Source organism: Corvus cornix, chromosome Z (genome assembly GCF_000738735.6).
Source record: "Corvus cornix cornix isolate S_Up_H32 chromosome Z, ASM73873v5, whole genome shotgun sequence".
In the NCBI taxonomy this organism is placed as follows: domain Eukaryota; kingdom Metazoa; phylum Chordata; class Aves; order Passeriformes; family Corvidae; genus Corvus; species Corvus cornix.
Window position 1 is genome coordinate 55,944,442 of NC_046357.1, and position 16,673 is coordinate 55,961,114.

The window sequence follows — 16,673 nt, forward strand, 5'->3', positions numbered from 1 at the left end:
TTCCAACGGAGGTACACAGTGAGGGTGGGTATGCACTGGAAGCTTTTGTGTAAGGAATTCGATTTTTTTTTTTTTTTTCCCACATATGCAGAGAGAAAATTCTAAATTCAGTTTTTTCTCTTACGGAAAAAAAAAAATAGATTGTCATCCCAAACTTCCAGTATTTCACCAAATATTATCTGTTTGAAATTCTACATTTTTTCATTTCAATATTTAAGTGTTGCGGGGAAACCAAAAAGTAAAGAGAAAGAGAAAAGGAACGAGAAAAGAAAAAGAGAAAAGAAAAAGAGAAAACAAAGACCTTCCACTATACCCACAGTACCTGCACCTCCACTTTTCTAAAAAATAATTCTTACATGTAGGGCAATATGGAGTTCGGATTATTTATATATAGTATAAGAAGACAGGGATGAAGAGATGAGGGAGAATATTTAAGTGTAAAATGCTGAGTACTGGGTTTATAGGAGGATAGGTGTTAAAAGCATTGGTGGGAGCAAAAAAACCCGATGATGGGGGAAAATGAATGAGAAGATGGAGAAATGGATTTATTTTAGACATTTATTATTTATAACCCAGCACTCTGTCTCATCCCCGTGGCCGCAGCGACCACCCCAAATCTGGGCATCGTTAATGCTGTTATGAATTCATTTGTTTATCTATCCTTGGACGAGAATCCGAGAAATCGCCAACTTTGGTGACATTTGGATCACCTTGGATGATCCGTGCAGATGCGCAGCGGAACATAGGCCTGTTTTTAGCGGTAAATCCGATATTAGACCGGTATTAGGTAATGGGTGCGCGGGGGGCTGAGGGAGGGCGGGGGCTGTATTTATTGTTCCTATTCCACCCGTCATGTTCAAGTGTCAAGTGTCTGGGATGTGGGGGGAAAAGTAGCTCTCCCCACGCTGCCCGTGGCACAGGCAGCCGCGCAGGCAGGGCGGGGGAGTGGTGTGCTGCTACCCCTCTACCCCCGGGGCTTATACAAAAGCGACTGTTGTGATTAGCGGGGCCGCTGTGCAGTAACGCGGGGCGAGGAGGGGAGAGGTGGGGGAGGGATGCTGCGAGGCGGACCCCCGGCATCCCGCCGGGGGGGTGCTCCAGGGGCGGAGGCGGCGGCTACGCCCGTCCCGTCGGGGCTGCAGCGAGGCGCGGGGTAAGCCACCGTGGGGTGTGGGGGATGATGCGGAATGCGCTGCGGAGACGGAAAGACGGACAGACCCACGCTCACTTTTGCCTGCCTCCCTGCACACGCTAATGGAGGTCCGCGAGGGAGCGACAGCTGCACGTGCGCTCATTAAAAGAAGGAGGTGGGCGGGGGGTGGATTGCGTCCGCGGGCCGGCAGTCCCCGGCACCCACTATTGGTAAAAATGTGTAGAAATGGTACTTTCTTGATGGATTGCTGCTATATGTGGTAAGGTAAGAGCTAATCTGAGGGATGACCGTGTCGATTTCCGTTTTCGGAGAGTATTATTTTTTACACGTTTTACGGGTAGACACCTGACTATTTTTTACTGGATGACATATCAGTGTAGGGCTTGTAAAACTGGAGCGAGAAGTAGCGCTGGAAATAACGTAAGAAATGACAAGGAATTAAAATATACTTGTGGTGAAACGGGCACTGAGTAAGAGACACTCCACGCTTTATTTAAAAAATACATGCGTAACAGTCTTTGGGGAGGGCTAACTCTTGCCCGATATGTCCATTCAGGTAAGTCATTCATAGTGTAGTTATCTACGCATGCACATGAGCTTTTGTAAAAGAAAAAAATATTGTGCACGGGCGCTTTTTTTTTTTTTTTTTTTTTTGGTGGAATAACGTTATTCATTTAGAAACATAACACTCGTGGAGTATAAAAAACAGAGTAATCTTCTGGTTTTAATATTTAAACTACTCTTCTTTCTTATCATTACCCATTAAGGTAAACTGAAATGTAGTAATAGTGTTTGTCATATAATTCAAGGCCTATGGATTTTCAGATAAAGCAAGTGTAAGGCTACAAGCAGTATTTTAAAAAATAATCTAAAATAACACTTTTTCTATAAATAATTAGGTATATGGATTCAAATATGTACTTGTTAAAAACGATATGTAATACATTTAATAATGAGTACCTATGACAGAAATTACAAAATGTCTCCCTCGGGGAAAGCTCTCCGTACCTGGCTTTGCACATTTTAAGAAAAATATTTTGAAATAAACCATTCCTGAAATAAAGGCAGATATAAGTGCATTTATAGGCTGTAAAACAGCAATGAAATGTTTTAAATCCATTTAAGCAGTCCCCATTACACGCTTTATCTATATTGCCTTATACCTTAAAACGGGGCGGAAGGGGAGGGGTGTGTTGGTGATTTCTAAAATTTCGTTTTCTTAATTTAAAGTTAATTAGATAATCAAACTTCCAGTTTCCAGCTAGCAGTGTGATAACCGAGCAGGATAATAAGATCCTCCTGTCTTTTTAATGTCCAATAAACATCTTGTGCACCTTGATTTATAAAACTAGCACTGTACATAATCTGTAATCTTATATAGAATAGAAGCATGGAGGCAACTAGGTAAAAAGACACGTACACTGCAGAGTCTCACCAAAACCGGGGGAATAGGAGAGGGGGGTGAAAAAAGACAAGTATATTTAAAGAGATAGAAAGGAGGGAGCGAAGGAAAAGTGATAGGCTTCAACTTTCAGTAAATTAAAAACAATGCAAATATACCTTTACATATGCATCAGTATTAAAAGTAACACACGCTGGAGCCAACAGGAGCAGGAGGAGGAGGAGAATGGCGCAACGGTGGATCCCGGCTCACACACCGCAGCCGCCCGCGCCCAGACGGGCTCTTCTACGCGCCGCAGCCCGGCCCCGATCAGTCATTTCGGGGATGTTTGTTTTGTTGATGATGATGATATTTGGAAGAAAAGGGGAGGCCCCGCTAATTTCCGCTAATTAGGATCTTCCGAAAATAGGGATGATTGCTTCGAATCCTCGATCTTTTCTCCGAGCAGGGAGGGGGATTTGAATATTCTTTTCTTCTTCTTCTTCTTCTTCTTCTTTTTTTTAATGCCCTAATTTCTTTAATGTGTGTAAGTGTAGATGGACGTGCAGAATGCCTTCAGCTGACGTCAATAGACGCGACCTCTCCGCTAAACCTTGAACGTGAAGCGGGGATGGGGGGACGCGGGACGAGGGCGCAGCCGCGTGGGTGCTCCGCTCTGTCCTGCGGGCGCGCAGGCTTCCGCCCGCGCTCTATCCCATGAAATAAGCTCTGGCAGTAGCAGCAGCGCTGCCCAACCCAATGCTTGACCCCAAAAGAAAGCGCACCTCACCGCAGCACCGCCGACTCCGTCCAGCCTTTTTCTATCTGTTTTCTTCCCATTTTTTGTTCCTTATATATATATATATTATTGTTGTTGTTGTTATTATTTGGACGCTATTTTCTGCTTCTTTTCATCAGGAGACGAGTGGAAAATAGAAGCTTCCAACCAATTTAAAAACATAATAAGAAAATTTCCCCCTCCCTCCCCAAAACATTGCATGACAGAGGATCGTTGAGCCACTGAGGGTGCAGCGTCCATCCATCCGGGCGCTGCTCCGTAGCGCATCGCGGGTACGGGGCTCGGACAGAGGAAGTGAGGGGAGGCTAGGCGAGCGGCCGGAGGAGTAGGGTGGCCCTCATCTCGGGTCGCAACTGCCGCCGGTCTGGTCTGAAAGTCCAAGTCGCTCTCACGGCTTTGCAGTGATGCCCCCTTCCTCCACCGGGAGGAGACGCGGTGTGAGGGAGAATTCGGTGAGCGACAGATACAGTGCTAGCGGGCAGTAGGTTAGAGCGTTTTGTCCTCCTCTTTCCCTTCCCCCTCTCCTTTTGGAGACTGCGGTGTGTCGTGACGTTTGGGAGAACTTTCACATCCCGGGGAACTTTAGACGGCGAGGCGGCAGGATGAGATACAGCCGGTGGCTTAGAAGCGAGGAGTGTTCTCTGTTAGCACCAGAGTTTCTCTCCTTTTCTGCTGACATTATATATGCTTTTATCAGCCTTCTATGAGCTGTTCCAGAGTACCTCTGTGAACAGCCGTTCCTTGGGCTGCACGCCGCATACTCACGCACTGCTTCTCCCTTCAAGCATCTCAACTAAAATGAGATGCCCTCTCCAAGAACCGGAAACGTGAGTGTGTTTCTGACCGGGGGGGGCGGTGTCGACTCATAATTTTTTTTTTTTTTTTTTTTTTTTTTTTTTTTTGGTACGTGCAGCCAGGGACTCTTGCTAAATTCCCTCGATTCCCTGAGGGCTGGCGTTTGGATCCTCACAGAGGTCTCTTTGTCCTCCGGGTCTCTGGCGGCTGTACCGGTAGGGGATGCCCGTCTGCTCGGGGCTGCTGCGGGGCTCTCCCCGCGGAAATCTGCGCCTGGGAACAGTGGAGCGCCTTCCCTCTCCCTGGAGCCAAGCTCCGTGGGGACACACGCCTGTTGTCATATACATGCATATACGTATATGATAACAGGCGTGTGTCCCCCATCCGTCTATATATATATGGATGGATACCTACACATGCATACACAGACACTACGTGTGTCTGTGTGGAGGCATCTGTAGGGTGTATATATGTGTACGTATATATTTATTAATTTCTGCGCGTGGCCCCTCCTCTCGCCCGCCCCAAACCCTCGCAGCCTCCTCCCCTCCTTGAAAACTGCCCACGCGAGAAGCCGTGTGTAGCCGACTCGGAGTGGGGGCCGACACGCCATCGGCCCCCCTCGGGCACACCCCACACGCCCCCCAGACGGGCTAGAGCAGGGGCGCGCCATCATGCCGCCTCCTCGCCCTGCACACCTCCCTCTATCCCTCCTCCATCTCTCCCTCCACCCCTCCCTGCACACCTCCCGTTCCGGCGCTAACCCAAACTCCTTCCCGCCAGCCCCCGCACCCTAAAACCTAGCCGGGGCTTTCACGGGTGTTTTCATGCCGGTTTTAAACGCGGAGAGATGGATGAGAGGGGACAGAAGGAACCGGCAGCGTTTTGGGGCATCCTCCTTCCAGTGACGAGAGGTCACGCTACAAGTTCACCTGACAGCGGGAATGGGAAGAGTGTTTTTGTTAACACCATGATTTTTCCTAATCCCTCCCCTTCTCTTCCCCTTCCCCTTCTCTTCCCCTTCCCCTTCCCCTTCCCTTCCCCTTCCCCTTCCCTTCCCTTCCCTTTCCTTTCCTTTCCCTTCCCCTTCCCCTTTCTTTCCCTTCCCCTTCCCCTTCCCTTCCCCTTCCCCTTCTCCTTCCCCTTCCCCTTCCCCTTCCTTTCGCCTTCCCCTTCCCCTTCCCTTCCCCTTCTCCTTCCCCTTCCCTTTCGCCTTCCCTTCCCCTTCCCTTTCGCCTTCCCTTCCCCTTCCCCTTCCCCTTCCCCTTCCCCTTCCCCTTCCCCTTCCCTTTCGCCTTCCCCTTCCCTTCCCCTTCCCTTCCCCTTCCCCTTCCCCTTCCCCTTCCCCTTCCCCTTCCCCTTCCCCTTCCCCTTTCCCTTTCCCTTTCCCTTTCCCTTTCTTTCTTTCTTTCTCTCTTTTTTTACCTGCTGTTGGCCAGCTGCTTGGTTTGGACAAAAATTGCACGAAATACCAGTGCTTCCCAAAATCAAGACTCAGATGAAACTCTTCTTCAGAAGTTAAGTGGAGGAAAACACATAAGGAAACTCGACCTTTTTTTTTTTTTTTTTTTTTTTTTTTTTTAAAGTTTCCAAAGAAATGCGGGCTTCCCTTCTTCTCCCGGAAAAAGTAGCCACTGCTCTTCTTTACACAAGACATTTCTAATTTGTTCCGTCTGTCAGAACGGGACTATGAAAGGTTTTGGTGCAAATTCATTATCTCTGGCAATGCATAACGTATAGTAGGAACTGAAAAAGACCGTGGCAATGGATGAACAATAGGGCTTCAGTTCATCAGCAACAAAAGCGTTGGGGAAATTTGTTGAATTTCAGAGCACGTCCTTCTTAACAGAGAGGGCTGGACTAGACCTTGGCCAACCCCTCCAAAAAACTTGCAGAGCCTCACATACAACAGTTCACTTTCTACTCCGGGGCGTAGGAAACAGTGTGGAAAAAGAAAAAAATAATGGCAAAGCCAAGCCAACTTTCTTGGTTTCTCTCCCATTTTCACGGATGGAAGATTTTTAACTATTTTTGAGCCGTTGGAGCAAGAACAACACCGTGGAGCTACGTGGCACTGTTAAATAGGAATGGCGAGGGGAAAGACGTGAATTTCTGGAGACCTGAAAGAGCTTTTTCTGCTCCGAGGGGGCTTGGCCGTGGGAATCTTTGTTTGCCGCCAGAGGTTCAATTCACCCCCTACATGTGGGGCAAAATCTTTCCCGATTAAGGCGAAGAAATGTAAGTACCTCAGTGTTTGTGTATGTATGTGGGTATCCTGAATTCCCTGCAAAATTTGGGGAAGCTGAACCCCGAGCAGATGGACGTTTCCCACCTGCCTGTGAGCCCGCGATGAGGCCGGCTCTCCCCGGGTAGTCGGAGCGAGTCGCTCGGCATAGCTCTGTCGGCTTCCTCTAGCTCCCGGCGAGGGACAGTTGATTAACAAGGCAGGGTTTATTAGTGGACACAGCGGCTTACGCCGGTGAGCCGATTTTATGTGTCTGATGCTAAACCTGTTGGTCGTGGGGCTGTATTTAGTTGCGGGAAATGTTCATTATCTATCAGACTGCCAGCGGATGCTGAGCTGTGAATTTGGTTTGCAGTGCCTGGGTACCCTCGGAAGGTGTGCAGGCACAGGAACAAACACTCACGGGATTGAAGTATAGCAGTTAACAAACCACAAAAACAAACAAAAAATCCCCACAAAGTGGCAGGGGATTGGGAGAGGAAAGGGGGAAGTGAAAAAAAAAAAAAAAAAAAACCAAGGGGGGAGGGGGAAGAAGAGAAGTCGTAGGAATAAATTGCAGCTGGTCAGGGTTCAAGGGATTGTTCGCAGCAGTTAGTCCATCCGCTGCCTCCCAGGTAGTGGGTCACTCGGAGCAAGCAACCATCACTTCTCGGGTTCTCCAAAATGCATCCCTGTCAAAATGGCTCTGCTCAGCACAGGAACGCACCTGGCAAGGGAGTGTCGGGGACAGGACAGTTTCAATGGAGTTGGGGGAGGGCCAGTGAAGTGCGGCCCGACCGCTCACCCTGGCCCGGGGGTGCCCCCCTGCATCCCTCTATCCTTTCCATCAAAGCAATGGCATCCTTCGACAACCGCGGTCCACTCGTGTCCGTTGAACGGGTGAAACTGCCTCATCGTAGCATCTAAGAACACTGTTGCTGCCTGGGAATTTTTTTTTTTTTTTTTTTTTAGCTGAGGCTGTTGTGATCAATATAATGCAATGAAAACCAGCAACTTACGTTGTATTTATTTACCCCCGCGGCCCTTGATAAACTCGCAGAGCTGTAAATAGAGACTATGCCTTCCCGGTAATTCCAGTTTCAGGACATCATTGGTCAGGAACATATGGGAAATCTGGCGGGGAAAGGCTGGTTTAATATGTTTTGCATGTTTTGAACTGAAGGCTAGGTGGAGCCTCCAACCTTCGTTACGTAACAGGTATCTTATATTATACAAATCCCAGATCTGCCTCTATAGTTTTTGTCCCTTCCGTTCAGCAGCCCCAAATAATATTTTTAGCCTTTTATTTTTAAGTGTAATTATCCAGAAATAATGATGCAGTTAAAAAAAATATATTATTCATATTATTTCCTGTAAACATTGATAGCCGTCTTTAACCCTGCAGATACAGGAGGATATCACTCATATCTATTTTGTGTCATCCTAAATCATCTGCAGGAAATGTGGCTAGCTCTTTCCCCCTTTAATCTAGGGTCAAGCATTTTAATGATTTGTCTAATAATCCCCAAAGTCAATATACTCAGCGCCCTCTAAACACATAGGTTTATCCATTCACATATCTTTCCGGAACAAGAATCAAACATTGGAAGTGTTTAAATTATGATCCTTTGCTTTTTGGGGGCCTATTTTTCAGGTTTAAACAACGCAGACAGACCACAGGTAGTGACAATTGCAACAAGAAACGGTAATTTTTTGCTTGTTTGTTTGTTTAATAAAAGTCAGAAGGTACTATATATATTACCTACAGAATACATGTCCTTTAACGGCACACGGTTTCCATGTGTAATCACTGACTCTTTGTGGGTTTATTTTTTCTGTGACTTTGAATCCTTGATACACTTTCTTTTCTTATTTATGAATTCGGATTTGTAGTAGATATCCCTTTGCATACTCGATGTTCAATGTAAGAGAAGTATAACCTTCAGTTGCCTGTAAAATGAAATTGTGGTCACAAAGGAATGATGAGGAACCTTCATTGGAAGGCGAGACAGTCGAGTGACTTACCTGGATAGGAGAAAAGGGATGCTGCTCTGCCGGGGAAAATGGCTTGGACTGTACTGGCATGCTGTACTGTTTACCTCTACATTAATTTTGTCATAATTTAGTACGAAAAGGGAATTTATGTAACACTACGCCCCTCTTATATACATCACGGCAGCTTAAGTGGTGTTCCTGTGTGTCTTCCCAAAGAAGGTGGGGATGCTGGAGATAGGATGGAGGTCTGATTGCAATGATTAGAGAATCATAAGCATTCCTCTTTAAAGTCAGTGGAGGCGGTTTGCTCTTAAGAAATCTATGCAGGATATTTCTTCTTTACGTCACAGCCATCTGGAGCCCTATAAAAAGATTAGAAAATAAGCATGACGATCTACAGGCCATTAGCAGGAATTTATTAGGGATCTAGGAGTAAAAAGTCAGTGTTTGTGTTCCATAACTTCCAATAGGCAGGTTTTTCTACAGTGACTTTGGAATAAGTAAGTTTTATACAATTATGTAAACTGGAAGAGAGCAAGCAGTGTTAACAGCTGCTTTTGACAATTCAGGTGATGTTTTGGGCAGAATTTTCAGAACTGTGCATTGCTTAAACTTTCCACGTGCTAGGCAACACTGCACTTTTAGAAAAGTGCTTTACAACTGCTGCATATATTTTTGTATTCAGAATAGGCAAATACTTAAACAACTTATGATGATTTTAAAGTTCTAGATGTCTGAGAGCTAGAAAATGTAATTGGTAATAAGGCTAATGAACAGCTAGGTCATAACCATTGCATTGCCTCTTTTGATGTGTTTAAGCTCCAACGATTAATCAACAAAATATGTCAGGTGTATTGCAGTTACTTCCCAAGTTAATTCATACGTGAGGTGGCTGTGAGAAGACAGCTTGGTGTTTTAGAGATATGCCTTGTGTCTTTGAAAAAATGCCAATTTGCAATAAGGTACTTTGCATTTAACTCTAAATCTGGTAGTGTGACAGCTGGTGACATGCATGCACTTACCATGTACATATGCATCTGTGTTAATATGTATTATATATACACATATGTACATATGCTCTTTTATATCTACATATGTACCCGTATGAGCATAGATGCACACACACACATACATGATCACTTGTAATTTCATGCCTCTGACTGAAAGAATTCAATGCATAAGCTGACAAGCCTGTCCGTGCAACACATGCTTGATCACCAACAATACTGCCCCTAGCTATTGCCATAAAAAAAAATCTTTCGCCTATCTGCCAATTCAGAAAAACTCACATAAAGCCATTAGAAATTTATATAATATCACAGTGATCATGTGCCTCTGGTTGCATGAGATATCTTACTCAGTTGCCCCCATTGTGCCTGAACAGCCCAAGAGGTAATGAAGAAGCTCAGTAAGTCATAATGAGCATTATAAAAATTCTAACCATTTTGTGCCGAGAATGCTGTCACAATTGGATCAATTAGGTAAAAAGCACTGGTGGTAAAAAAGCAGTCTATGCCAGGATATATAATACCTGTTTAAACCAGAAGTGCTCAGCTTCAAAGTCTTAGAATCTGAAAACACAAATAAATTAGAAATATCCCTGCTGGATTCAGATTTAGCAATTAGCAGATTAGCAATGTGTATGTGCTACTTCTTGGTGGCACTATTAATTTTGGGCCGTGTCTGACAAATGGGATTGTTTCCCCATTTTCATGCTTTCATAATTGCAATAAAAATGGGCTTGTTGATACAGTTGTTATTTTACAGTATAACCACATACACCTGCATATATATTTTAGCACAAGCACATAGACACATGCACCTAGACTGACACATGTATGTATGGCTCCCCTGTGTACACGCAAGGGGATATAAGATTTATCATACAAGCAAGCTCTGTAGCCGACACAGAGCATCAACAACTTCAGTGTAACCCCTTGCATTAGAAAAAAATCCACCTAAAAATAGCAATGCATGTAAGCGCAGGTTAACTGACTAACAAATGTATTTAAATGCAGTGTGGCCTGTGAACTGTGATTGTACGTGGACATGTCGTGTTTTATTTTGCACCTCAGAAGAGGAGTAGCAGCATGAATTTTAACTTGGTATTCCTTTAGGAGTTCTGAGCAGTCCATAGTCTGCCTGTGCTTAATTTTTTGGTGTGTATCTCATACTGAACACAGCACACAAGAGCTGTTGAAGTGCATTTATTAATTTATTAATTTAATTCTACCAAATTAATGGTAGATCGCAGTGAGAAGGTTCATTTTATCACACGTACTCGAGAGACCTTTAATGTTTGCTCTTTAGACTTAAGAAAATTCTGTACAAATCATATTGTTAAATAATTCAAAGTATAATGTTCTTTTAGCGGGCAGGGGTGGGGGGAGGAGGAGCTGAGAGACTGAAATCCTAATACTGTACATAACACATCCTAACAATTTAGAAAGACTTGCCTCCATTGGTTCCATGAGTAACACCAGCATGCAGTTTTTCTTAGTACGAGGTTAATAAAAATAATCGATAAATCAGCGTTTTTACTAAGGCGTTTCGTCAGATGATGCATGGTCGTAGATAAATACTGCTGCAATGTTCACCTGTGTTGCATTCTAATACAGACACAGATACACACAGGCTGGGAGGGAGTGGGGGTGGGAAGAAGGGCGGCGAGAAGGTATAGATGCTACAGAATACGCTGAGCCTGCTGCTCGCAGCTTCTCGCACAGACAGGCAGAGGAAAACGCCTCGCACGACAGTCCCGCTGTAAATACCTGCGAATCACGATAGGTGCGAACCACGACAGAGATGTGAAGTTAAGAGGAAATGAAAATCCACACCCCTTCTACCCCCAAAGCAACTAACCAACCAAAAAAAACCTCATAGATGCACAACGACAGAGCAAATTGTCAGTGTAATTACACATCGACTCACTGCGCAGCCCCCCTCCCGGCCTCCAAGCGCAAGGCCCCGCTCCCCGCCGCGGCATCTCTCCGCGCCAGCGGGGGCTGCCCGAAGAGGAGCGCAGCAGCGCTCCCTGGGATCGGACAGGCTGCTTCCCGGCCCCCGGGAGAGCGTCCTCCCTCCCGGCCTCTGGATGTTAGAGCGGTCTGTGCTGCAGAGGAGGAGGAAGGTAACGGCGGCGAGTGGATCCCCCTCGTCAGGGCGGCGGAGGTGGCGCTGCTGGAGGCGAGACCGGACTCGGTCCCGGCGCCGGCCGCTGGTGGCTCATGCATATCAATAGCCGTGTGTACTTGAGGTTTCTCATGACATCATCATTACCTTGGTCTCCCGCGGTCCAAGACCTCTGACCTTGCCGGGCTGGCCCGCATTTTGGCACTGAAACCCTCCAGCGATGACCCTTTTCTCCTTTCAGACCGGGGGCAGCAGCAGCCGGCAAGACCGCCGTCTTCTTCTCCCCAAGCTTTAGGAGCTCCGAGAAAGCGAGAATCTACACCCTCACCCCCCTCTTGCTCCCCCCTCCTTCCCCCCACCCCCCAAAATACACACGCAGGCAAGATATTTGCAATCAAGCTGCCACCATTTCGCAAAGAGGTCTATGTCGTGCATAATCTAAGGGATCAGGAGCCGCATCCTCGAGTCATGTTGTTACCTCCTACTGAAATGGATTTTTCCCCCCTTTCTTCTTCCTCCTTATACTGCGCTGGAAATTGCAGAAGGCTTTACATCTTCATAGAAGCTAAGGAGTCTTTCGTGAAAACGAAGCGATTTACAATACAAATAGGGGCCTGTAAAAGGATGGATGCTCCTCTCTCCTAATGCAACTTGACTCAACATATTAGCTGGTTTTTATTTTCTGGTATTAACAGACGAATTGTTGGCTATCCCTCCCGGAAATTACTGGCTGAAACAAAAAGTTCAGAATAAACTTTGAAGGCAAGAAATCGCTTTTGGAAGTTATTAGCTGCACATACATACAGACATACTTACATAAAAGGATGACATTTTAAAGCAGCACTAGTGCTCTTGGAGGAAACAACATGTTTGCCAGAAAGAATCTGGATTGTAGCAAGGACTAAAAAAAAAAAAAAAAAAAAAAAATTTAAAAAAGCTTTGAGGGAAGCGAGTTGTTATCTTTGGTTATCTAGCTGTATGAGTGTTTTGGTCTTCATAAAGCTAGATAACCGAAAGTAAAAACTCCTTCAAGATCATCGTACAGCATGTGAAAATGAAAGACTGCTGCGAGAGACAGTAATAATCGAGATGAGTCAGGAATGCTTATTGAATCTAACATTTTTACAGCTGAAGATGAGACTGGAGGAATGTAAATGGCATATTTATTCCAAAATATGAAGCTGTCGCATGGCACAGAATGGATATCTACCCGCTGCAGAGAGAACATGGTACTGATGGTAAACAATGTATGTGCAAATATTGCTGTTGAATAAATAAATAGAAACCCAGAACAGTCAACGTTCAACCGGACTAAGAGGATATACATGATTTCTTTTTCTATTAGAAACCTAATGCTGAGTTTCATTTTGCGAAGTGATTCATTGCAATGAAATGGCCTAAAAAATAAAGGTGGTTGCTGGTGATGATGAAGATGGTGGTGCTGATAACACAGAGCTGACTACTGAACTGAGGAAAAAAAGAAACCAAAACAGAAAAGCAACAAACCAACTCAAAACCTGTCTGTGTGCATCTGAGTCAAGGCATCGAGGTTACTTGCAAATTATATGAACGCCGTCTTTCAGAAAAAGTTTACACCGAAGTGCAGACAAGCTTAATAATTTATATCTACTTAGAACGCGGCGGAGCTGGACAAAGATGGGGGGGAAAAAAATAATGGCCGATTTTTTTTTTCCTCTATTCAAAACGAGAGCATAGATGCTTCTCTGTTTCGTGAGGGTTTCCTTGAGGAAGCTACTGAAGCAGAAAGACGTGATGCAGACGAGATCGCCTCCCCCCTGTCAAAGTGTTAAAAAATGTTCTGTGCCTTGCTCTGCGCCTAGCATTGGAAATGAAAGTGACATTTACTCCAAAACCCACGTGTGCGCCTCCTCTCTTTTTGTTTAAGGATGATCAGATCTATCCGGGAAACAGCTCTGGCATCCCATACCGAAATAATTAGGACGTATACAGACCTGACAAAAACACGGGGGGGGGGGGGGGGGGAAAGGGTGGAGGGAGGGGATGGAGAAGCGGAGGGTCTGTCTTGCCTAATTGATTCCGTTAAACGACGTGCAGGAGATGTGAACAGCTGGGCGCTCCCATTCCCACGCTCAGGGCAAATGGCAGCGCCGTGCCCGGGCGGCCGGTGACAGACAGCCCGGCGGGGGCCGGGGCCGGGGGAGCCCATCGCCAGCACCCGCGAGAGCATTTCCCACCCGCTGCCATCCCAGAAATGCTGGACGAGGGGACGTGGCTGCAGAACACGCCTTCCGCGAGAGAAGGGCGGAACTTGAGCCGGGGCGGAACTTGCAACCCTTCTCCCGCGGAGGGCGCGGAGGGACGCGGATTTTGGTCCCGATGGAGGAAGGGAAGGCCAGGGCAGGCGTGTCGGGATGCCCCTGCAAGAGTCCTCTGTTTTTATCTTTGTAATTATGGCGGCTTAGGCGCCTCTCGCAGCGAAATCGAGAAGGATTAATTGCTCGGGGTAACGTATTTCCTTTGGACTTGACCTAAACGTCTTCCCAGAGGCACGCTGGAATATGATACTGTGTTAGTAACCGAACATTCTCCACGGCAGATTAAAACAAGATCAGCGATAAGGGAATGGGGCTCAGTGGTCTCCATCCGTCTGGGGCAAACCTCTGCACGCCGCTTTTAATAGTTATTGAATTTTCTTTTGTATTTTCACTTTGTTGTTGAACTGCTTATAAAACGTATTGGTTTGGGGCTTACAGTGGGAATATTCACCTTCACGCCACACACTGCACTGTAAGAAGGATGCAGCAGGCGTACTCTGTAGCTAAACCAAAGAATTTTGCCTCAAAAGTTACCCCATCCTCACTGTAGCTGTTAAAGCAACCTTAGTTTCGGCCAGAGGTTCCCGCCCGGTGGTTGCCGGCAGTGCCGACCGGGACCCCGGCCAGGCTCTTTTGAGGTTAAACTTCCGTTTTGGCTGCGCTACATGTGCCAAAGTTTTACTGCTGCAGCGCCCGGCGAGGGGAGCTGTGTTTATTTACGTCGGAACCGTGTTTGAGCCATCAGCCTTTCACCGCAAAATGCCCGCCCCTCATTTACTGCTTGTCTAGGGGTGCTGTTTACGTAGAGCCATTGTCTACTAAATTAACATTTACATGACAAAGTGCGCGGCTTTCTTTCTCAACGAGCTTCAATTAAGGCGATAAGCTGTTTTCTGGGGAAACCCATTGTTTACTTAGGCATGAATAGTGTCAATTTACTTAAGCTGTTGCTTGCGTCTTGGTCTTCAGTGTAAATTTGTGAAGGAAAGCATCAGAGAAAAATAGCAGCATTATAATCGCGTGTTGGCCATTGTCATCTTAAATTGTTTTGTACCTTATTAATGTCAAGTGACTATCAATCAATAAAATATCGCTGGCTATTATTGCTATTATTAATATTACTACTCCTACTCCTTCACTCCTTCATTTCTCTGCACCTTTTCTCCTACACAGTAAACTTCTAACTTGGGAAAAGACAGTGTATGGAAATGTGGTAGCAGGCCCTCATTTTTATGCTTTAAGAGGCTCATGCAGCAAGTAACTAGGAAAGGTAATCCTTCCCTAGGATTACCTACCTGTTAAGTGTTGTTCCCTCAAATCTTGTAGGAGAAAAAAGTCAGTCTATCAAGCAAAGGAAAAGCTTTATGTAATGGGATGAAAAACCAAACCCAAACACAGAAAGCTGAAATTTCAGTGCCCAGTTCTCTCCAAGCTACTTCTAGCACTGGAGGAGACCGGATCAAGTTTATTTAGCATACCAGTGCATTGTAAAACAGTTGGAAGGTAGTTGCAGGTTGCGTGAGTGTGCATGTTAATTAGCAGGGACTGGAGCTTATTCTTTGTGAAAAGAGAACAGCAGATTGCTGTGCAAGGCCAATGTTAAAAAGGCAGCTGAATTTAACACCATCTGGAAGAAAAGATCCCTTCACAACTTTCTCACACCGTCAGACAAAACTAGTGTCTCTTGTTCTGAGCCCTTGTCTATGCAACCATACAATACTGAGTCATTATACTTTTGCTGAGAGAAAATTTGAGAACACAATATGGGTAACCGGTGAATGACCAAGTTTCATTATGCCCGCTTAAGTCGATTGAAATCTACGTCTAGAGCTATGAATGGCAGCATTGTTTTCCTCACCGGGGCTGTACTAAATGTCAGCACAGTGTAAAGAAAAACTTGAAGTCTGCAAATAACTTACCAGATCTCAATTATAATATTTTCCCACACTAGAACTAATATAATTGCTAGTGCCTACAATGCCTGAAGTACAACAAAAAAAGACAGAGGAAAAAAAATTAGTTCATTTACAAGTTATTTCAGCCAGACAAACACTTAGATTTTCTTAAAATGAGTTCAGCACATAGAGTTGAATAATCACTTCCTGAAAAGTTCAAGCAACCAAACTGCTTCTTAAGAAATTTAAAAAATAAACTGTGCAAACTAACTTGTATTCAGCAACCATTTTAACCCTCCAGCTTGGGACTGATGAAATATTAGTAGACGTACTTTACAGTACACAGATCACTTTTTCTGAGTCTAGCAGATGATTTCTTCTTTAAAGTTTAGCAGAAATGGCACAAGCAAAGCAATGGGAAATGTATTTCTCCAGGAGCTGGAGGAAAGCCAGCAGGGCACCTCAGTGTTGACACAGGTACCAGAAGAACAGTTTTCAGTTCTCTCAATTTTTAACTACTGCTTTTTTACCCTCACTTTATAATGGTTTCTGTTATGAGTGCTGTTCAGGTCAGTCCTCTGCTTAGCATTCATGCACAGTGCAGACTAGGAAACAGTTCAAATGCATGGTGAGGGGTTAGTTGTGTGGGCTTTGTTAGAATGTCTGTGTTTTAAACCTGAGTGACCAAGATTCTGCCTGTGATTCATAAAGCATGGTACAGTTCCTGGCATAGAAACTTGAAATGGTGAGCAACTACCCTTGTGCTGAATAACACATCCCTTCAGCAGCTCCACTTATTGCACTTCCTAGCAGTTCCGCTGCCTACAGCGCTGGACACTGGGAATGCTGGTTCATGGGGCAGGCAGAGGTCTGGTGGGGTAACTGGGCAGGCATTGGTGCGAGATAAATTCTTTTCTGACTTTCTCATGCAACCACTTGTGAGTGAGGGGCAGCTGGGGCCTTCTGGATCTGGAACAGAAACAGGGCAGCACAGGCAGTTGA